The following is a 22,925-nucleotide window of genomic DNA, read 5'->3' as shown; positions in this document are numbered from 1 at the left end:
ACCGGAAGGCGACACACACACACTCTCTCTCTCTCTCGTTCACAATCGTAAAACGTAATGTATTCCAAGGATTTCATGCGCTGCGCGCTAGAAAGCAGCAGTGTGAAAGCAGCGGGCAGGCAGGCAGCAGCAGCAGCAATTTTCTTCCGGCATCGGATCTGCATTTTATTATTACGACTCAATGAAGCTTAATCAAAATTATAATCCACCGCGTGCTTATTTTGCGCCGTTCTTTCGCTGCGGTTAGTGAAGCACCAATTCCTGCGGTGAAAAGCATTCTTGCGCATAGTGCGCATCGCGTCGGGGCGGGGCGGGTTGCGATGGCAACATCACCACAACCTTGGAACCGATGCATATAAACACGCTTCTATATTGTGCGGGGTGGTGCCTATGTTTGCCTATGTGCGTACTGCAATCCAGCTCGATCGATTTTCCGACTTCAAATAGATCCCACAGCAAACGGTTTCCGCCACCGCAAGGACTTGCCGCTGGTGCCGCATTCCGAAGCTTGGTGCCGGAGCTTCCACCAACATCACCACAACTATTACCACTGTCTGAGCGAAACTCATTTTCCAGCGAAAACGATCGCACCAGAGCAGCGCACCATCAAAACCGGTGTGCAGGATGAATGTTGGCTTTGAAGCCACCACAAAACACTACTGCCAGAACGCCGAACACGCGCAGGGTGGGTGGGGTGGGCTGTAGTAGCGTTGCGAAACTATTGTTGGTTTCATCGATGCTTTCCGGTTGGGCGAAGGTCGGCACGCCTTTGATGTTTTGCACGAGAGTTCCGTGGAGAAAATTCGAATCTCACCAGCCCACAAAACGAGTCGGAGACTGAGCTGCTGATGTCATCCGGTCGGAGCAACGGTTGTTGTCAATTTCGTTAAGACTAAAAGGATCCCTTTTGCTACAAGAAACATACACACGCAGGGGGAAGGAGCCTGGCGGGAAACTGTGTCGATAGCAATAAGGTTACCACCGTTCGGCATTGTTTCTGCAGCAAAACGAAATGTAAGAAGACAGTCACCGCCGGCCGGGAGCCGGTGTCGAATGATGGGAAGCACGGGAATGTGATGGGAGAGCTTGCACATCAAAAAGACTATTTAATACTTTCGGCAAATATGAGTGGTGAAGTTGCACGTCTCCCGGGGAGACTGAATATTTCTTGAATAATTTTATCTGTTGCCGGCAGGGAGTGAACTGTAGAATGATTCACGCTCGCGAGTTTCAACTCGGTACATGAAGGAGAAAACTGCACTGCATTAGGAAATGACATGGCATTATTTCAACCTCTCGCACAAGCTTCTACAAACACATCAAACGGAACTTACCGAAACGATATTCACAGTTAAATAACAACCAGAAGTTTCCGAGTGACAGCACAAAGCAGTTGAAACAGAAAGGTAAATGAATACTGTTGCAAACCAGAATTAAATTCTCAAGAAATCCTTCAGCAAGCCCGAACAATACTATGGCAGCAATTCTGCAAATTATGGCAATACCTATCAACTCCATCAACAATTCTATGAAATTCGAGTTTCAACTGAACCAAAATAGCTATCAGCAAAGGCAAAATGCAGTAGCTGAGTGTAACTTAAGCAAATTACGAGTAATGCAGACAAAATCTCCAAAGTATCGTTGTACTTCCAGCGTCTGTCCAAGGCTGGAGTGAAAGGACAACGAATGAATATCGATCTCTCTCTCTCTCTCTTTCTCTCTCCCTCTCTCTCATTATGTCTCTCTCTCTCTTTCTTTCTTTCTTTCTTCAAAAAAGCAGTAAGATCATGTACCACAAGAGCCCGTTCTATGAAGCTCTAAACATTGAAACTAAACCAAAGTCAAGACGGTGTAAAAATTCACGATTAAAACACAATTGATATCAATTTATAGAACAGACTAAATTCAATTTGTATATGAGAACATTAACTGCAACTTACAAAGAAAAGAAAAGGAAAAGAGAACAAATGAACAATGGAAAAGAACGACCGAAACTAAAGAATGACCCATTTCATTGCCCTCAGCAGCTATGGTCGTGGAATATAATGCCTTACATTCTTCAGAAAAGTGAATTTGTCGAGTCTTAAAAAACACATAAACAAATTATGTAATAAAGCAAACCGAATTTGGTGGAATATATTTAAATTGAGCAATAAAAATATTAAAACCACCAATTGCTTATTTCCAAAATAACCAAACGATTTTGCAAATCAGCATGATTTTGTCCAAATGGCACCACAGTTTACAGCCATTATAGCATCACCTAAACCCACCCACCATTTGCCATTCAACGTATCGGGCAGAGTTCACCTTGACGTAAACTACGCCCCCATTGCCCGGTGACCGATACGGTGTGATGTTTAAAATAACGATCACGCGCGCTTTAAAGTTCTCCAACCGCAACACTTCACTGCACGGCATGGGCGGGGTGGCTGGTGACGACAGCACTGATGACGCCGATGATGACTGCGATGATAGCGATAATAATGCTGATGACCATGAGCAGTTTCCGTAAGAAAGTAGCCCCCTTCCAGCCAACCTGCCCGCGCATCCGTGCAACCGTGTATTCCGGTGAGTGACATTAAGCGGAAAACTTTCCCTCACAATGGTTACAGTAGCGCTGATAAGGCTGCACACTGCTGAGCTTTAGCCGTTTCCCATGCGGCGTTGTGGTGGACGAATGGGACCAAAGCTAGCAAACGCGAGTGCGAGGACGCAAAGTGCTGGAGCGCGGCTCCACTGCACTGCGGCACAGCATAGCTTTGCGTAAGCCAATCATTAAAAAACATTTCCCAGCAAACGAGTAGGATGGGAAAATGGTGGGTGGGCTTGTGAGTGCTTGTTTAAAACTGCTGCTGATAGGTGTTTTAGAGCTAGTTGCCGATGGATTCGGTTATAATGTTGGTAAATGTGTAACGGTTTTTGACACTTCAGGAACTTTGACACTTCAGGAACTTTGGAAATTATTATTTGAGCTTAGACAGAACTCGATCGTAGATAATATCTATTTTGAAGGCAGAAATTGAGCGTTTGAAGGTGCAGTAGTGAACTGCTATCGTCGGGCGCCAATACGATTACGATAATCTATCGAAACTTGCAAAGTCTATAGACAAAGACCTTGACAGGGCCAATTTGCTACTACACGTTTGTCCCGCTGCTCGAAAGCCAGAACCCATCCAACCGGTCTACCATTCGGCAGCTCATCCGTAGCATCTTCGTAGCAACCGAAACCGGAACCGGATGGCAAAAACTGTGCAAACTTTTCAAATTTTCATCGATCGTGCACTCAGAACGCAGCAGCCAAAGCACCACCGTTGCCACATCTCGCATGCGTTTCCCGGCCGCCGCAGATAAATTTGGCTAACAATTTTCACGAATTTCGCCTTGCGTTGAAAAGCTTTCCGCCGCTCGGCTTGCCAGCACATTTGCCACTCAGCTCACTCGCGATCATGGCGCGGCAATCTTCGTCAAAGTATGGACGCGTTCACGCCGAAAATCCGACTTCACAATTTATTATTTCCGTTTCGCTCGATCGAGCGTAAAATCTATCCCCGTTCCTCGGAAAGCTCGAGCACCCCTTTTCTTCTTGCCGCAGCAAAGACATGGCCCAAACCTAGCTCGCAAAAACCCAATTGTGTATGTGTGTGTGTGTGTTTGGTTGCTTTGGTGAAAACTAAACACAATACGCCGTGGTAGGTACAACCGCCGTACGTTCAACGTTTCATCTCGCCAGCCAGCGCAGAAGGTCTCGCAACCGAACACAAACACTTATCGCTGTCACTGGACCGTTCGGCAACGGTTCAACTTTTACCGTACCGCGAAAGCTGTATTCTTTGGCACAAGCTGGACGCACCTTGCCTGGCTAGCGGATGGGAACGTTTGTTTGCGCTTCGTCTGACTAAACACAAACGATTTTTCCACAGCTTACCACACAGCACACCGCCCTGGTGCAGCTCATCTCGTCTAGGCGAGATGCTTTGCGCCAGCGAAGTCTATTGAATGGCAATAAGGGGGGGGGGTTTGGGGAGCAGTGACGAGGATTATGGAGCGAGTTCCCATGGGGAGGGTTATGTTGAGTTAAGCTTGCTTTGTTCCAAATGAATTTGGCATCAGGCAAACTAGGTGCGGGCTCAAGCAAACAAGCAGATTTGCACGCAGATGACCCCTGTATGTTGTGGTTTTGTTGTCTATGGCAGAGATCTTTTCAAACTACCATAAATAAGGGTTGCTTTCTGGGACAATAAGGAAGCCTACCTGTAGTAGGGTTTTGAAAAAAAAAAACTCTACCTAACCAAGTAACTTTGAAAAGAAAAAAAAATTACAATAAAATAAATATACGATGAATATTAACTATCTAAACTAAGAAAATCAAAAGCTTCAATATGAACTATCGATTGAATTTATCCTAAATTGCCTTACATAAAATGATGGATTCTATTTTTGCTATGAAGAATTTATTAGCGCTTTATACATTATTCACTTCCAAATCACAGTTTGCCCAGGTGGAGACTCACCAAACCCATCGAGCCAGCTCAGCCTCTCACTAATAAATCAATCCACTACCGCCGCGGGGCAAAAACTTTGGGATTTTCATAATGAAAACTGACAACAACGGTGGCACAACAAAAACAAGCCTGGCCCTGGTACCGCGCATAGCAGCGCACAACACGCTACCCGTAGTGCCTTACAAACAAAGCAAAAAACCACCATTTTCACGGCATCGACAATGAAACCGACGACGGCAGCTGACAGACGTCACGAGCCGCCCGTCAAATCGGGCCTCTAGCAGCAGTAGCAGCAGCAGCAGCAAAAACAAAAGCCCCCCGAGTAGATTCGATCGAGCCAGTGCCGTGCTCGAAATGGCGCTTCCTTACGCTTTTCGTTTTGCCTTAACCTCTGCGTATTAAACCCACTTTGCCGGCCGCGTCACCTAGCTAAAGTACAAACGGGATGGACAGGATGACAGCACAGAGAAGGATCGACATTTCCGGGGAAACAAAGAGAAAAACGATAGGAACGTGGCTTTGTGGTTCCGGTGGAAGGTAAACAAAAACATGCACACTAAACGAAAAATCGATTTGCCCAAATTGTGCCGATTGGAAGAACTGTATGCGCCTATTTGTATGTGTGCGCGCGTATGTATTTATGCATGCGAGTGTACGTGTGGGCTCTTTTTTGTTTTATTTATGTTTGTATTCCGATCGGTGCAAATTGGACTAGGAAAACCCGGTGACCAAGTGTCGCCTGCAGCACAATATTTGTTTTCCAATATGTGTGACGGGTGGACAATTTTCATGCCAACTGGCAAACAGACACGCACCGAGGCGCGTTGCTAGCGCCGCTGCAAATGAGCATAAACGGTTTTATCATGGCAAAGGCTGTTGCGTTTGGTAAACGGTTTCCTTCTTCTTTTTTTTTTGAGATGGACAAGCTGTCATGAAAGTGTGGCTCATGATGGTACAACTTTGAAGGCAGGAAGCAAGTTGAGTCAAATGCAATTTATTCAATATGCGGGCAAAAAATATGCATGTAAAATTAGATTGTGAAAGGATTAAAAAAACTTATCAAGATAAAAAAACATTTCACACATGATCGTTACAATGCTTTACAACAAAAATCATTCAAAAGAAATAATCAGTTAATTATTAAAATAGTAGATTTCAACCAGCTTTACGTTTCTACGCCCCTGTTTCATTGCTAAATGTCAACCAATTAAAGTCATCTTACCATATTATAAGGACTTTTTCTGCCAGTTTGTCAATACGTACTAATAGTTTTATTATTTTGTACAATACAATAGAAGTTTAAATCCGACCCTTAGCTGATTAATACGTCTAAATATCTTGAATGTTTGCCACTTTCTCAGGTTAATCATATTGGACACTTCGGGTACATATTCAGATCTCTAAATACATATTTGGATGTGGATGTGGATGTGGTTAACTTTTCTCACTTATCATACAGGGATTCCCACGATTTGTTGTTTGATATCCGTAAATTTTTGGGTCAATCTCACGATTTATTCATCGTTTCTCATATATGTTTGGTTCGTTCTCACAACTTACTGATATTGGATCCAATCGATCGTGGGAACGAACGAACGGATCCAATATCACTTTGGGATGCTACCAAAAATGTTGGCAATGACCTGCTATTAAAGTGTTACAATTGAACCAACGCATAATGTCTAATATTGAAGTTCAATTCGACAACAAAAAACATGATTAAACTCCTGTATATTTACTTATTACTTGTTTCTGTTACCTCACAATATAACAGGAACGTATGTCACTCTTGTCACTTAAGCACTCTAGCTTAAGCTACAGTAATCCACCCCAAATAGGACATCGTAATCTCTTCGATAATCTAATCCAACAAACGGAAGTATGCCCCATAATCAACATTAACACCTGATCTGTCGAGCCGGCTAGACCAGAAACCTGGGGTGAAAAAATTGAAACATTACCCAGATTGCTCAATCCCCTTCAATGTTTACACTCCTACATGGGGGGGGGGTCCGTAATCACCGTGACGGATTGCTACAATCGACGGTAAGCAAAGTGAGAACCACCACACCATCCCCGACTTTGCCGACAAATCAATCGATCCGTCTTCACTGCCGCCCGGCCGGGAAAGGTCGATGGAGTCAAACCGTCGTCCTCGTCGTTGAACGATTTTTGCGGCAAACCCTTCTCACGTGTGACAGTCGATCCTTTAATGGGTGTATGAAAAGGGAGTCCTGTAGGGACTCTACCCCTCCCCTTACGCTTTCGATTATGCTATGCGGAGGCACTTACCTCCCTTGGCAACACGCAGAGCCGGTGCAGAGTGGAGCGTTAACTACCGATCATTTGTATTCCATTGCGTCACAAACGGCCATTATGGGTCGAGAAGGGACCGTCGTAGGGGTGAGAGGGCGGGAAATAGCTTTCGCTGGGTATGTTTAGCCATACGGCAAACACGTTCGCCCCCCCCATCGAACGATACAGCCGTGTGGGGTTTTAGCACATTGATTGAAAAACATGTATCTCATCAATCGCACCGCAAAAACGCACGCATTTTCCTGGGTAGTAGTAGTAGCAGCAGGTACGGGTAAAGGGTTACGATAGCACCGCACAAGCACTACAGGCAAGCACATGGGCAACCCATTTCAAGTTGTCTTTCAACATATGTGTCAACCCGGTACCACCCAACAAACAGCTGCGTGCCTGCGTGAGAAGGACAGTTTGTAATAAATTCAGCAAATTTCAATAACAACACATTAACATCGGCCCGACCCGATGTGTAACTGGTTGGCGTGTGTGTGTGTGTGTGTGTGTGTCGATACGTGCGTTTGGCAGCATACCGCATATCTTCACGTGCGGTACGGAGAGCAAACACACACACACACACACACGTCACGACCGAGCCGAGGTATTGTGCTTTTGGGGAGTGAGTTGTAAAATAAACCGCATCCCTCGCACAGCCACCCGGGCACTGGGACGGTTTCCTTCATCTCGCCAACCCCGGGGGGAAGGGTTGAAAAAAGGTTACCAAGAAACTGAAGCCAAGGCGATACGCCAACTTCCGGGAAAGCCGATTTTGTACCCACGCTAGGCTCCACGCCACCAGGCCGACGGGCAGCGCATGGTGTGGCTCGCCGCCGGGAGACGCAATCGTTTTGCAACGGACAACACTCGGAAGGGCGGTACGACAACAAAATCCGACAAAATGTTTTTCTCACCCTCCTTCCAGCCAACTAAGAAAACCAACCAAACGAGGCGGCTGACCCGCTAGCAGAGGTGTGAGCAGTTTGGGGTGGGGCAAAGTGGAGTGAAGTTTTCTTAAAGCATTAGTTCCGTACGGGGCCCGATTTTCGTAAGGTTTCCCCTTTTTCCCACACATGACGGTTGTGTGTGTGTGTGTGAGCGAAAGAAAATGTTCAACCCTCCCCCCGAAGCTGGAATTTCAAACCCGGTAGGAAATGGGCGAGGAGTTGTGGTTAACAGTCTCCAAACGAAGCAGAAAGGAAAAAAAAAAACAAGACACGACAACAACCCGAAAACAATTTATTTCCGTTCGTGCATGAATGTGAAGGATTCGGTTCGGAGGGAAGGACCTGTCAATGTCGGCTGGGGGTGGGGCGAATGACCCGAAGGGAAATGGTGGAGATTTTTTTCTTCTTCTTTTCATAACACATTCTCCTAGCACGGTCCTTCATCACTTCGCCGGTTAGGGAGCGATGAGCGTTTCGTGGCAGAGACATCTTCAATAATTCTTATATACGCCAGCGATTTCACAGCTGCATGAGCCTTATTGAGCGATTGTTCGCAATCGATAGCAGGGCTTCGTGTGTGAGTGTTTGTTTTTTTTTTGTCTCAACGCTCGAGGAACGCTTCGTTGGAAGGACGGAATGAAATAAAGCAGCAGCAGCAGCAGATGATACGCGCCACGGCATACTGCATTCCTTGAACTGGTGCTTCCGGATGATCATGATACGTCTTCTACTTTGTGCTACCTTTTTTCTCTGGATTTTATTTTGCTCATATTGTTTTTCATTGCCAACGCCCAGTCGCCATAAAATTCTTCCACTCGAATGGCTTTGCCTCACACGGTGTCACGGAACCCTCTAATGGAGCACACGCTTCACGTATAGAGACATATTTAGGATTTCCCCTGTGCGGAATCGCCACATCCACTACTGTCCTCTACACATACTTGCTGTAGCGATGGCGCAAATACTCAAGACCCGGTGTGGCCACTTTCTTCTGTGTTCAGGGTTTTTTTTTATTTGTCATCCTTATGGTCGCTTATGCTTTCGGTTTCCGTTTGCCATTTCCTCCGTCGGTATGGTTCGGCAGGGACAGTGGTAATGCTAGCGGGTGCTGCTGGTGCTGGTGCGGGTACATACCGTGGTACGATAAATGATGTCGCCTTATGATAAAGGAGCGCATTGTAAGGATGGTTGCTACAAACATTGCGTTGTCAACCACAATGCGAAGGTAGGATGCGTTAAAGAAAAAAAACGTATCACAGTTTGTAATGGATCGTTTTGCTGCAACCCACTAAAAATGCGATAGTAAGAGGCAACAAAGAACGATTCCTACGGAAATCCTTTAAAGATTTTTTTTCGATGAATAGCCACCAAAAGAAGAAGTTAAAAACGTGTTCCCTTTACAAGCAAAACGACCATTTTGGACCGTTCCTAATGAACTAAAAAAACCTTTACCAGTATCAGACGCCATTATTTCAAAATATAGCTTATATTTTATCAAATCCTCCCGAAAAAGAAATAAGAGTTATGTACACATGCGCTACGCGCTATGATACAGGTGCTGAGTAAGAAAACGGTCGCAAGCGAGCCATCGATGTTACTCCACGCGCGGAGTCAGGTTCCAACGGGAACTCCACTGGAAGCAGGTTCCCACGACCAGGTGTGGTGTCGTATGTTCAGACGGATCGAGGCAACATGATCATCATAAACGTGGACGACAACGTGACCGGCAAACCTGGCAGCACCGAAAACACCAGCCTAGCTAAATAGTACCGAATCCAGAAGTTAGCTTTAGTCTTAGTTTAGCAGTTCGCAAATAAAGATCCCCAGTAATATTTTTTTTTAAACTTACTCCGGGCTATCGTAAACATAATTAAGAAATAGTTATAAACATACCAAATAGATTTGAAATGCATTTTTTTCCAAAAACATTAAATATAAATTAGATTTATTCCCATAAATAGCGTAAATTGGACCCATAGTTAATTATTTCGTCAATTATCTTGATAAACATTTTCCACGTTTATCATCAACTTTAAGAACTACTGTTATGAATATACTTTAATTAATTGAATTAATAATTCAAAATTCTACCCTAATTGTCTTAATAGTTCCCTGTTTGATTCTGCATTCGCTCCTTCAACTTCAATCCAAACAGCAACCAAATAGGCGTGTTAAAAATGTTCCTAAACCCGTTATTTGTGCGATAACAATCCCGTTCCCATCCCAAGGGAAACAACATATTTCTCCTGTACCACTACCCACTCACCAGAAACCAGATTTTGATACAAATACATTTTTATCCTAGCTCGCGACTCATACGCTCTGAACCTTCCCAGCCCAACGCATATCCCGGCTTCCCGTGTGTCGCATCGGATGGAATGTGTGCATGCTATTTTGTCTCCCCCGAGGGTTGAAAATTTCATGCCAACATTTTCCTCATTTCGCTCCGGCTCGTACAGGCTTATGCTCTAACGGGAAAATAAATAAGCGCAAGAATAATAGCTTCGATAGATTTTCTATTTTTATGACAGCCCCCAGTTGGCAGGTGAGAAATTTATGACCCTTGGGTCGGACCTGCCGTTACCACCGCCTCACCATCTCGCATTCTGCCCGCCCGGTAGTTTGCAAACAAAAGCAAGAACAACAGCAATAACAAAAACTTCCATTGCAGAACTAAAGCGAGTAAAAAGGGGCGCCTATAACCGGAAGGACGATGCCGGACAAACCTAGTCGGCCCGGCCGGCCCCCGCATGATAATAGAGTGATATGTTTCTGGGAACTCTCAGCGTTTGACGGGTGGTACTTACTGTGTCGCCACAGGAGCTCACCACCATTAGGGGCCCCCGGTACGTCCCGGGTAACACCACGGGAGAGATGTTAATAATTTACGTTTGACGAGCTAACACAGGGAAGCTTATGGGAAAACTGCACACAAACATCCGAATGGGTGAAGGTAGAAGCGACAAAAAAAGGCTTAACCCCTACCTCCACCTCCGAAGCTACAATTGCGTGCCGAAAAGCTTTGATCGCTTCTTCCTCCGCCTCCTTCAAACCAGGGGCACCATAAATCCTGCGCGACAGTGATAGATATTGGATTCGAACCGCCCGGTCCGCCCTAACTGTGACGGACGGCGAATGCAAATGCACGTGACAAACTGATTGCAGCAGCAGCAGCGGACAGCGAGCGGACAGCGAACGGACAAAGCACGGCAAAGCCAACGTGAGCTACCACCGCCGGACAATCGTGTTCCACGTCAAATGCGAGTGCTTTGACTTAATGGAAGCAATTAATCTAATTCTCCTATCGCACTCGATGTGCTTGTCCATCATTCTTCCCGTTCGCTCGTTCGCTCGCTGGGCGCGTGGGTAGGTTGTAGTTTGTCGGAGCCGGTCTGATTTGCTGGGCAAGGAAGGTAATTAAAGATTTCAATTGGATTCATTACATTGATTGCTCTTCTTTGTACCCTCCCCCGCCTTAGTGGCCCTGAGTGGTACGACAGGGAAAGCTATTTGAGTTCCACAAACTACTTTTACCAGGTCTTGCCGACGAGGTCTTGAGAGCGGTCCATCAAACAAGCAAGAGATTGGTTTGTGGCTGTAGACTGCAGTGACATAATTATACTGATGGTTAAATCAGATCGTAGAACTGAGGTGGAAACATCATACCGTTGCTGTTGCTGGACTTTTCTGTAGTTATCAAGACATACTTTCAATAAGATTGCAGGCTAGATTGATCATGATGAAGGTTGAGTGTGTCCAAGAAAATGTAATTATTTTCTCTTCAGTCGTATCTTCAATATTGTTATCATATCTACATTGTCTAGCGATGTGGAAGGAATAGGTAAAGTTGATTTTTCATGATGAGTGGTTATGTAGATTGCAACAGATTGAATGTAATATAAATAGCATGCTGAAATGAAAAAAAGCTGGTTTGATCATAACCCAATGTATTTGAAGATTCGAATAATACTAGCATTTCTGAATCTAAGCGAACTATCATGCCTGTGCAGGCAATCAGGACAATTGTTTACGGGTTCTGATGTATTAATACACAGTGCGCATTGTTTGAAGTTCCTCATTGTCATTGCTGAAGTTTCATTGTTTGAACTTTCTACTCAAACTACAAAGGATAGTTCAATGCTTATACCCTTTGTATATGAAATCTACTACAAAAAGATCTCGTTTTTTTGCCAGCAGGTCATACAAAAATATGTAACGTACTCGGTTCTTTGACAGCAATTTACAGTTTCTAGGAGATACTCTACTATTCTGGAAAGTATGACCTAAAATGACACTACAAGCTCAGAGGATACTTTTTATTCAAGGCCACATTACCAGCTGGGTCAACTGGTCAAAGCTGCAGTTGGAATCTCAAAACCTACTCCTAATCTTTTTCGAACTACAAACTCAACTTAACTCAAACTCAAGACGAAATTGTCAAACCAAGCTTCTAGCTCCTAGGAGTTTAATTCTTTGAATAGTTGAAGCAAGATCAGACTGGATGTATTTATTTGGCGTAATTGTCGATAAGCTCATAGCTATTCATTGTTGATGACGCGGCACAGGCATATTATACAAGCAGTTTGACTATCTTATTTGGCTCAACAACCGATGTCGATCAAGGCCTGCCTGTACCCACTTGTGGGCTTTCAATGACTAATTGATTTCCCCCAATAGCAGGATAGTCAGCCCTACGTATGGCGGCACAGTCTATTTGGGGATTGAACCCATGACGGGCATGTTGTTAAGTCGTACGAGTTGACGACTGTACTACGAGACCGGTACATTTTGATTTTAAATTAACGATGCTACGAGTAAAAGAAAGACATCCAAAGAACTTCTCTAATCATATGGCGTTTGAGATGTTTAAGACACTCTATGTAAAGTTGATTAAATAAAAAAACTAAACAAAACCAACAGAAATGTATGAAATGTACAAAGCGGCCATTGTTTACTTTAGTTCTATTCTCCATTGAATGAATCATCCTAGTTCATACTAACAAGTTCCCTTTGCTATAATATTCATGCAACGGGGCACTCTTTCGCTTAAAGACTAACCTCCCTACCTACAGCCTATCACAAAACGAACATAACCATGATACACAGACACATGCACCCAGAGCGCCAACCAAGTTCGTGCGTTTCCCGTGACCAATCGCCCTGTCATGAGCTAGTGTCGTAAATTATTCACTCAGCGCTTGTAGTTGACATCCAAGCAACAACAACCAACAACAACAAAAAAGACGCTTCAACTTCCGTTCCGGTACTCTCGGTTCGCTCGCTATCCCTTGCCTTCAGAGCATCGCCCTTACCGGCCCGCCAAAAGTCAAAGTCACCGCACGTACTGTACCACAGCCCAAAAAGGGTCAAAAGGCAACTCACGCACCTTGGGCGCAGCTCACGCTACATCGCGCTGTCTGCTGTGCTGAAGAGTGTTTGGTGGCGTGTGCTTGTGTGTGTGTGTGTGTGTGTGTGTGTGACCTATGCTGAACCGTTACCTCAACCAGCCACACGAACTTTGCCAGTTCATCGCTCATAACATGTCGCCGCTCCTGGCCGGCCCACCGGTCGTAGGTTGACCGGTATTGATGGGGAGCTTTTTGGGAAAATATTTTTAGTTTTGGCCAAGCCCTGCAGAAAGAACCCTGCTGCGAGACTTTACCCCAATAGAATGCCCGACTCAGCCAGCCCAACATCATGATGCCGAAGGTGTGTGTGTGTAGTTAATTGGAAAAGTTTTTTCTCGCTTCCGCGGACTGTAAACAGTCACGCCCGCCGAAAACTCCGCAACTGGTCTGGGGGCCTCCCAGCGATCGACGCCAAAATTGCGAACGACTTCACCGGTGCCGGGTGCCTGTACAGCTTACCTAGCGGGGTAGGGCTGATAGCTCGGCTGACGACCCTAATATGCTTGCCTTTTGAAGCTGTCCCACCGCCAGTCCCGCCAGCACAGCTTAGAAAAACAAGGAAAAAGTGCGGCTTCATTGTTGGCGTGTTATGATTGGAAGCTTATCGCGGAATTACCATCAGGAATGTGTGTTTTTCGTGTTGCTCCTTGTCTCTCCTCCCATTCCACCCCTTCTATCCGCCCGCAGCCCTAACAGCGAGCGCAACTTTTGAAGATCGCGTCCAACCACTTCTTGGGGGTCAACTTAATAGGTTAATTTAGATTTTGTCGCTCGGCCCTCGGTCTTACAAGGGCTTCCAGGGCCTGCCGGCTTTGACGTTGCTTGGTGACGGAACCAATTTTTTGACGAACTGGAAGCGAAAAACCAAAAAAAAAAGTTCCCTAAAAAGTCAGGAAGTTGGTGCTTGCTTTTTCCTTTACCCCCGAAGGTATACACGTGGGGTAAGCGAAGCAAATCCCATCGAATCATATCATCACCGTCGTGCTGGCATAAGGGGCAAAATAAAAGTAAAACAAACGCGCCCCCAAAAACTTAAGCAAACGGCGATGGAGACGACGACGACAACGGTGAATTATTACGAGCGAAAGCAGACGGAAATTGAATATTTCAGTGAAATGATCCAGCCCCGAAGTGTCGAGGCTTACCAAAGTCGCGGTTTGCAAGAGCGGCTGTTGTGCGGAAGGTAACCAGCCATAATAACGGCAAAACTTCCCTGCCCAAGGTAAGGGCGGATGAAGGGACACATACAGAAGTATACACAAAAAAAAACCCTCAAACGAATTGTGGCGTGGTCCTCAAGGCTGGTGGAAAACTTACGCGCTTTCCGAACGTCGGCCCCCGCAGTACAAATGGGCGACGCGAGTGCGATAAATAACGGGGCCAAAGTGTCATTATGGCTGTAAACGAGATTTTCGGTGCACGATAACTTCTGAGCGGGATTCTGCTGCCCCTGGCGGTGGTGGGGCGTTGGGTTTGTATTGTTTCGTTGGTGCTGAGTGTGTGTGTGTGTGTGTGCAAAGAATAGGGTCAATCAGGATGGTGAATGATGGCGGAACAGGGCAAAATGGAGACCATTTCGGCTGTTGGGTGGTTAGTTGTCTCACCTTAACTTGTAATAACTTAATCGGGAGAAAGTTATCGAGAGAAAGCTAGAGGCAGCGCAAAGAGGTATGGAATGTAGGAAAGATGGTTGATCTTATTTTTACTGTCAATTTAAGAGTTTGCGAAGTCTATTCCCAGATGGGAATTGGTCGCGAATAGCTTTGTGTAGGATGTGCGTTGACGTCGCCATAAAAGAAAGCTTTAATGAGTTTATTTTTGGTGAATAAAGAGCGGGAAAGGTACACAACCACCAGACCAGGTGGTTGGCCATCTTTCTTTGGGGAAATACATCAATGGCGTTTTGAATGCTCCAGCCTGTTGATAGGACATGATTAGGGCTTGTCAAACCCTCTAACCATATTGTTAAAATACTAAATTTGATCTTCTTTAAGTCGTAACATCACCAAACAATGTTATACAATACAATAGATTACAGTGGAAATGTAAAACATTTTACAGGTATGATCAAACATATCGCAAAGGTTTGTCTTATCTCGTCTTACAATCTACAACAAAAAAACATTTGATAAAAGAATTCATCAAGCACACCAAGTGACACTTTTCGTGCCTTTCACCGTTTTACCTTTCCAACGAAAACTCACTGTCCAACTCAAACTGACAATTAAGCTCTACATTTTAACCGAGCTCGTGCTTTGTTCCATTCATCCCATTTCAATCATTGTTTCAAGTTTCTGGCGCTTTAAAAAGCGGCATAAAGAAAAGCGGCACTTAGAGAGCGAACCGTTATGGTTAAAACTTTCAATTGTCACTCTTTAGCGCAAGAAGGATCACTTAAAACCGGCTGCATCAGGAAACCTACTCTCCATCATCCATCATACTCGCCGGGCCAGGCAAGAGGAATGCGCCTTCCTGCACCTTCCAAACCCCACGCACCGAAGATATTAAGCCCGCTCTCTCTCTCTCTCTCTCCCTGCTAGTATCTTTCCCATTGACCCAGTTTTCCAATTATTCCACCCAGACGCATTTATGAGCTGTTTTCCCCGGGCTAAAAGCGACCAAAGGAGGGGAAAAGGTTTGTGCAAAGATGCAGCGGGAAGGGAATAAGCAGAAAAATGCCACCCTCCGGAATGAGGGCCGGTAGCGGCAGCGACAGCAGCAAGACAAAACCGCAGCAGCATCAGGCGCACAATGTTGCCTATCACTGTGTGGGCGGTTTACTTTACCCTCGTCTCAATTATGGTACTATTTCCCCCGGTGGGTAGGTGGACAGCATTGTTTCCAAGGTGATTTTCTTTTGCGTTCCTTTACTTCTATTTTTTTTTTTGGTTTTTTGCTTGATGGGTGGAGCTTTCCTCTAACCAGTTCGTAGGCTGAAAACTGGTTCATTATTTCCATTCTGTCTTTCCACTTCATTGCTGTTGTTTTTTGCTGTGCCATTTTGTGTCTGTGTGTGCGCGCTATTTCTGCTGTAAACAGTCCGCTGTACAAACGTCCGCAGCCTGGAAGGAGGATGATTATAATGGTGATCTGAACCCGCCTCGTGCACGGCGATTCGCACGATCCCCTCTCAGCTTTTCTGGATGGGCAGATTAAGATTGTTACAGGTAGGAAGCAGTGTCATACCAGCAGGTGGAATGGTGCTCGGACCAGAGAAAGGACAACAGGCAGTAGGACAGTGTCCCAACCATGATGTAATTACGAAAATTATTTCCTTAAATCGGTGCCACAAAGACGTGCACCTTGAAGCTGTAATGGCGCAGTTGGGGGAGAAGCAAACATTTTTGCTACTTTAAATTAGACTAATTTTATCAATGTATTCGTTGAGAAGTGATCTTTATCGTCATTATAGTTAATTTGAACATGTTTCTTTTTTGTCCTTTTAAGGAACATCCCTTAATTTGGACTAAATATTTGCTTACTTTCCACCTTAAAACCAGCTCCAAATTGACGTAGCAACGATAAATTGTTTTCCAAATCCCAACGGTTTAACGCTCCTGAGCTGATTTAATACCCAACAGCTAAGGGAATTGATCCAACAAATCCAAAGGAAAAAGAAAGACATCAACCAGCAATCGTCATTCTGTTAAATTCTTTTCCAAGAAAGCTATTTGCCTGCACGCGCGAAATTGTAATGAGCAGATTGTACAGCGATTCGATTACGCGTCTCCCAGCACCATGGTGCCATTCGCCAATGATCCGCGCAAATGGACGCCGATAAATTCGACGCAAAAGTTTTGCCGCGAAACAATGCGAATCAACCACAGAGTGCCCCGGAACGGTTACGCTTTCGCATTAGCGGCGATTCCTGGAAGACATGCGGTTTTAATTAAACTAAATGTAACATGCCAACTACAGGGGTTATGGAAAGCGCTGGAAAGCGAGTTCCAAAAACGAAACGGTTGAAATAGCTCCCAGCGTAAGCAGATTCGTAAGATTTGTGACTCCATTTCTTCTTGCGTTGCTTTATTTCGGTGGCCAATAGGGCGTTAATTAAGGGTGCCTTTGCTAATAGGTATTTTTGAGCTGAAAATTAGCTCAATCAAACTGTGCCGTGTCAAGATATAAATAAAGCATCCTTCTGTCTGCTTTCGTACGTCATACTATCCTAATAATTGCGCTTAATTAAAGGTTTAATAAATATCTCCATATCATCGTACCGTCATTTGTCAGCACGATGCCACTACGTAAACGGTTAATTTAAGAACACACCTTTCTAAATAAAAGGAAAGCCAACCTCTCCCGCTGAAAAGGATGTTCTTGAACCCGTAACTCCTACAAGGACGCCCCGTGAAGATAGAGGCAGAAAATCATTTCCTCCGGGGAAAGACTAACGCGTTCGCGTGTACATGGACAAAATGCGTGAAAGAAAACAAGTTTGAGAAATCGAAAATAACTGTAATCAAATATTAAAATTAATCCCCAAGCCGCCCCGAGGAGAAAGAAAGAAGCAAGAAAATTTCACCTCCCCGCCCAAAAGTTCCAAGGAAAATAGAATTTTTGTGTGTCTTTCGATGGCGGTTCGGGCGAAAAATCTAGAGCCCGTGTGCCCTCTAAACGAAGTACACTGATTCGCCCGTACCCCATTCTGGTGCCTCGGTTGTCCCTTTCCCAGAATCTGACCAGAATCTAATGAAAAATTAATCACCACCAAACTGTGGTAGTGTGTGCCAAAGCTGGTGGGGCAGGCATTTCGCTTCAAGCATCTATCCCAGTACAGCCTTTACATCGTTCCAGTTGGATTGTGGCTTCCGGTAACCGGAAAACTGTCGATTGGACTCGAATCCCTTTTCCCAGGGTACCCGAACAGGGTGAACGGTGGTAGAAAGCCTTAAGGGAAGGGAGACAAGGGAAAGTGTACAGTACACCGGTGTGTTTTTGGCGCGCAATAAAACGCACAAAATAGCACAAGCAACCTGTGTGTGCAGGTCACAGCGTTTTTTTTTTTCTTCTCTTTGTTTGGCATATTTTGGGATATCCCAAAGCGAGTGAAAGTTCCCAGGTGCAACCGGCCGCACAAACCCAAGCTGAGTGGACAATGAAGTGGAAGAGGGGATGGTTGGTCGGGAAGCTCAAAAAAGGCCCCAAAATTAAAGGAAGCGGAAAAAGGCACAAAAGTTAATAATAAAAACCTTAAATTTTGATGACTTTGTTTATTCCGAAGGCGTCATCGACGGGACGGGAACCTGCCGGGGCTGCTGCTGCCTACGGGCGGCTGCTGTGCGTTGTTGCGTTGAATTGTCGACGGTGTTTTTGTGCCTTGCGCCTTGTGCCTTGTGAATGTTCACATACGTTTGCGGCCCAATAGAAGAGGGTCAACCGGATCAGCAGTGTGAGTGCTGAGTATCCTCTTTTTTTGTGCTTTGTTTTTCACGCTGCAGCAACGGGCAGACACTACACACACATACACATACACACTGTGGCACACTACCGGAACAAAACCTTCGTAACACAAACACGTACCACTTTCCCAGCGAAAAGGGTAGCTCCAAACGTCGCCTCCGGAATGTGCGAGTTTCGTGAATGGGGACACAATCGTGACGCTGCAGACCCCGCGGGCCGGTCGGATCGGGCTATATCCTATGCGTGCTGTTGCTTGGAGACGTTTATAGCTCCCTTTTAGGGGTGGGATGTGGGTGTGCGTGCGAAGCACACTGCACAAACCGATCCGCTCACGACCACCAACAATTCGCATCCAAAATTGCTGCCATGCTATTTCTCTGGACCGTTTTTTCGGCCTCACAATCACAATCTACAGGATTCGAAGGTTTAAAAAAAACCGTTCACACATACACACTGAGATCACACGCACACACGCACACACCAATGCCGGATGGTTGCGAAAAGGGACACGGCGGTATGATGTTTTGATTTTATTTTATTTCACACGAATTGGTACCACACAACCAGCGGGATTTACACTCCGACAATAAACACACATTTACAGACGGCAAAGACACACACACACACACTTGGTTGTGTAGGGCGATTTTCTTTTACTACCAAACGGAGCTCTAACACTTTGCTTGGTTTTTGCACACTTCACTTGATTTATTATCCTGTAGAAATGGGGTAGAATTTCAAATAAACAAACGAACGATAAATATTTTGCACACCAAAATAAAGAAGGAAAAATCAACAAATATAATACAGAAAAAAAACCCAGCACGGGTACGCTCGAATTCAAGAAACGGGAAGCTTTCAAACGCATTTCACCAACATTAATAATTCATTAATCTTGTACCAAAAAAACACAAACGGAAAACAAATTCCTGGAGCCCTCCTTTTTTTAAAGGAAAAACGCAACCGTAACGGACATTCGTACAGCTGTACTAGACTCCACATATTATCCTTGTGCTGTGTGTGGTAAGTTTTCCCTCGGCAAGTATTTTTTACACCAAAACTCCGTTCACGGTATGTTTTATTGATGTTTTAACTTACTGCCTGCAACGCACTCGAGCACTCACCCAACGCACTAGGTCGCAGAAAGCTCCGTTGCCGAGTCATGGTTGTTAAATTTTTAACAATGTTGATATACTGTTGCCCCACCTTCATCCATAAAAAAACACTCGCACACACACACACACAGCTGCTACGGGACACGAGAAATGGTGCACGAGATGTCATAAATATAAATAAAGCATTACCGTCAAACTAATTAACACATTTCACTACGCAACCACGGCCGCCACCACGGATGGTGACGGTGGGGCTTTCGTGCCGGTCACACATCAACCAATCATTCGCACCCAAACACACACACACACACACACACACACACATTCATTGACCTGCCTATGTCGGAAAAGAAGAAGGAAATAGGTGGAAAAAGGAAAAGCATCTACCGTGCTTAAAGCTAGCAAAACACGATCGCTCGTCGTCCCGGAGCGCCCAACGAAACGGGAAAAAAGAAATAAAACGGCCCAAATAATTGAAGAAAACTTTGCCCACGTCGTCGTTCGTCCGATCGCGAATAATGGTGGCAGCTGTGTGGGTGTGTTTCAGCCGAAAAAAAAAACCCCGAACCCACCCAGCCCGCCACCCAACGCGGAAAGTGTGCGTTGGCAATCAAGTGCCCTTCATCATTCGTGATCCGCTCCGCTCCAAAACACCGGCAGGGCTAGCTGGCGGAGCTTCTGTTCCCTCCAATTCTTCTCCGGCCTTTCTAACGCAGCGGATGAAATCGATTTCACGATTCACGTTCGACACTGCGGGCACTGCCTAGCCCGAGCTGGCCGCCTATTTGGCACGGGCACGGGCAAGGCCGGGCGCTTGTTTGGTCACCAAAACACCGAAAATCACACAAACACACACCCCGGAGACCGGGAGACACGCACACAGACACACACACGCTTATTTTTACTTTCAGTTTCTGTTGATTTTATGGATTTCTCTTTTACGTTTTGCGGCTGTTGGCTTTTGCTTCCCATTTAGGGTCGCGAACTTTCACTACCGAACAGCATTCGGACGAGTATCCTATTTTTGCGGTGGTCGATTTTTTAACATTTCCCAGTCGTGGAGAAAAGGGGAATTTTAACATCACGCAAACACGCACTCACTCGCACGGATTTGGTGCACTCGGTCGAAATATGGAAGTGTTGTGTTATTTATGTGCTGCAGTTGGATGGGGCAAGGAAAGCCCACACGGTCGCTTCTTGCTGACACTGTTTTCACACGCCCTATCGGGTGTCCTGTGTACTCTATCTAACACTATCCTCTAGCTCAACTCCGTACCGTGCTGGTTGCTTTTCGTGTTGAATTTCTTCAGACAAATCCATCTACATACTGGAAGTGGCAAGCCGCGCGTTCGGAAGGTTCGGGAAAACTTGCCAAAACGTTCCACCGCTGCAGCGACCGATACAGAGAACAGACGACCACGACAACGAAGATGCCGCCGACAGGCGAACCACGACCGCGACGACCACGAATGATGACGGGGTGCTCGTGTGCTGTGTGCACTGGATGAATTTCCGTACGGACAAGAATTGAAACTGACTCCCGGCCCTTGGACGAACCCGTACCGTACGCGTGTGGACGACGATGGTTTTGCGCGAGAGATCCTGTTGTGAGAGATTGGGTCCGTTTCGTTCGCTCACATCTCGCACACTCAAATACGATATCTGACAGGTGCCTCTGGACAAACTCCATGCTCCTGTGGACGTCATTTCGCGTCAATGCTCGCTCGCTCTCTCACTCTGTGTTTTTCTACCACAAACAAAACACAAAAAATGCTGGAAAACCAGCTGTGAGAGAATGGTCCCGGTGCCCTAGTCCCTAGGTTGAGCACGGAAAACGCCCGAACCGAAGGAAAACTCAACGCGATTACGATTGAGAGGGACATAGCGAAAGAGCACCAGATGGACATGCGCGCGGCAGTGTGCTTTTTTGGTGTGCAGGATTTCTGCGAGAGCCAAAGCTTTTCATCACACCCATCCTGTCCTCTCCGGTGTTTACATGTGGTTCGAGCGCGCTTTCTCTCACGCATTTTCATGACGGGAGGTTGTTTCATCGATTGCCAGAGAATCGACGAAAGTTTGGCAGCCCGCTGCGCAAATTCGAGCAGTTTCCAGCGCAGAAAGTGTACCAAAATCTGCGCTGGCCAGCGCCTTTTCCGGCCTTTTCAGGACTTGAGTACCACGTAGCCGGATAGTCCGGATAGCTCTTGCTACGGCGGACGGTTCATACGCGATTAGAACCCACGACGGGCATGCAGATGTGCGGAATGATGGCAGTGCCGCGGGCCCGCTCCTATCCAGTGTGCAACTTGCATACTGCCACACTGTCTCCTGCCCGGTGCATACGCAGCATACGCACCTCCACCAGAGGGAAAGAGGGAAAGAGGGAAAGAGGGAAGGAGGGAAGGAGGGAAGGAGGGAAAGAGGGAAAGAGGGAAAGAGGGAAAGAGGGAAAGAGGGAAAGAGGGAAAGAGGGAAAGAGGGAAAGAGGGAAAGAGGGAAAGAGGGAAAGAGGGAAAGAGGGAAAGAGGGAAAGAGGGAAAGAGGGAAAGAGGAAAGAGGAAAGAGGGAAAGAGGAAAGAGGGAAAGAGGGAAAGAGGGAAAGAGGGAAAGAGGGAAAGAGGGAAAGAGGGAAGGAGGGAAGGAGGGAAAGAGGGAAAGAGGGAAGGAGGGAAGGAGGGAAAGAGGGAAAGAGGGAAAGAGGGAAAGAGAGGGAAAGAGGGAAAGAGGGAAAGAGGGAAAGAGGGAAAGAGGGAAAGAGGGAAAGAGGGAAAGAGGGAAAGAGGGAAAGAGGGAAAGAGGGAAAGAGGGAAAGAGGAAAGGAGGGAAGGAGGGAAAGAGGGAAGGAGGGAAAGAGGGAAAAAGGGAAAGAGGGAAAGAGGGAAAGAGGGAAAGAGGGAAGGAGGGAAAGAGGGAAAGAGGGAAGGAGGGAAGGAGGGAAAGAGGGAAAGAGGGAAAGAGGGAAAGAGGGAAAGAGGGAAAGAGGAAAGAGGGAAAGAGGGAAAGAGGGAAGGAGGGAAGGAGGGAAGGAGGGAAAGAGGAAGGAGGGAAAGAGGAAAGAGGGAAAGAGGGAAAGAGGGAAAGAGGGAAAGAGGGAAAGAGGGAAAGAGGGAAGGAGGGAAGGAGGGAAGGAGGAAAGAGGAAGGAGGGAAAGAGGAAAAGAGGAAAGAGGAAAGAGGGAAAGAGGGAAAGAGGGAAAGAGGGAAGGAGGGAAGGAGGGAAGGAGGGAAGGAGGGAAAGAGGGAA

General features: G+C 46.0%; 1 protein-coding gene across 4 annotated transcripts in view; it reads right to left on the bottom strand.

Moving 5' to 3' along the window:
- Window positions 1-21,230, bottom strand: part of LOC120905514 (zwei Ig domain protein zig-8) — a 205,548-nt gene extending 184,318 nt beyond the window's left edge. For 3 of the 4 annotated variants that reach the window (XM_040316383.1, XM_040316366.1, XM_040316392.1), the window contains exons 1-2: window positions 20,959-21,230; window positions 18,357-19,283 (exon numbers count right to left, since the gene is read on the bottom strand). The gene's annotated coding sequence lies outside the window, so the exon portion shown is untranslated. The remainder of the gene's footprint in view (window positions 1-18,356; window positions 19,284-20,958) is intronic. The other variant, XM_040316375.1, reaches the window with a different exon arrangement.
- Window positions 21,231-22,925: the final 1,695 nt, after the last annotated feature.

The sequence above is a fragment of the Anopheles arabiensis genome, chromosome 2 (genome assembly GCF_016920715.1).
Source record: "Anopheles arabiensis isolate DONGOLA chromosome 2, AaraD3, whole genome shotgun sequence".
Classification (NCBI taxonomy): Eukaryota; Metazoa; Arthropoda; class Insecta; order Diptera; family Culicidae; genus Anopheles; species Anopheles arabiensis.
This window is presented reverse-complemented; position numbering and strand designations above follow the sequence as displayed.